The following is a 1,061-nucleotide window of genomic DNA, read 5'->3' as shown; positions in this document are numbered from 1 at the left end:
CAACCTACTTCCGCAGTGATACTGCCTCGGAAACGCAAGGAGGGGTTGCTATGAATCAGGTCTCACTCAGTGACACATAACAACAACAACAACCCAGTCATTTGGTGGGAGGCACAGAGAACATATCTAGAAAAGTCATGTTAAGTAATTCCCTGCACCGCAGCCACTGTGGAACACCAGAAGAAGAAGGAGGTGCAAAGATGCCACCCCTGTTCCTGCCCTGGTCTATGCATAACCAATGCATAGCCACCTATCTGTCCTCAGAAACAGTGCTCAGAGCTACCCTAGAAAAGTCACAGGGAATCATTGTGAGTAAAAGAAGCAGTCTCCTATGCATACGGATGTGAGAGCTGGACAGTGAGTAAGGAAGATCACAGAAGAGTTGATGCATTTGAATTGCCATGTTGGTGAAGAATACTGAATTGACCATGGGCAGCTAGAAGAATGAACAGATCCATCCTAGAGGAAGCACAGCCAGAATGTTCCTTAGAAGTGAGAATGACCAGATTTCATCTCTTGTACTTTGGTCATGTTGTCATAACAGACCCATTCCTGGAGAAGGATATCATACTTGGCAAATTTAGGGGGTCAGTGAAAAAGGGGAAGACTCAATGAGGCAGATAATGACACAGTGGTGGCTGGGACGATGGGCTCAAGCATGGCAATGACTGTGAGAATGGCACAGTATCAGACAGGGTTTCGTTCTGTGGGACACAGAGTTGCTGAGTCAGAAGTGACCCAATGGCACCAAACAACCACAACAACCTATGGGGGTTGTGAAGATTAAATGACATTTAATATTAGTAAAGCACTTGGAGCAGTTTCTGACATACAGTAGGTGTTACTGTGTTTGGGTGAAATAAGTAAAAAGGCAAATACGTAAATATGGTCTCCTTGTAGGCACTTTCTGGTGAAATTAGGGAAAGTAAGTGGATTAAACTCAACGTTATTTCTTTTCTAGCCATCAGTGGATATTCACCAAATAAATACAAAAAGTGTACACTCCTCTACATCGATCCTAAAAACCCAGCCAATAGCCAGCGATTCAGTGCCAACTCAGT

Source organism: Orycteropus afer, unplaced genomic scaffold (assembly GCF_000298275.1).
Source record: "Orycteropus afer afer isolate SDZICR_OR568_19922 unplaced genomic scaffold, OryAfe1.0 scaffold00312, whole genome shotgun sequence".
Classification (NCBI taxonomy): Eukaryota; Metazoa; Chordata; class Mammalia; order Tubulidentata; family Orycteropodidae; genus Orycteropus; species Orycteropus afer.
Note: the sequence above shows the minus strand (reverse complement) of the source record.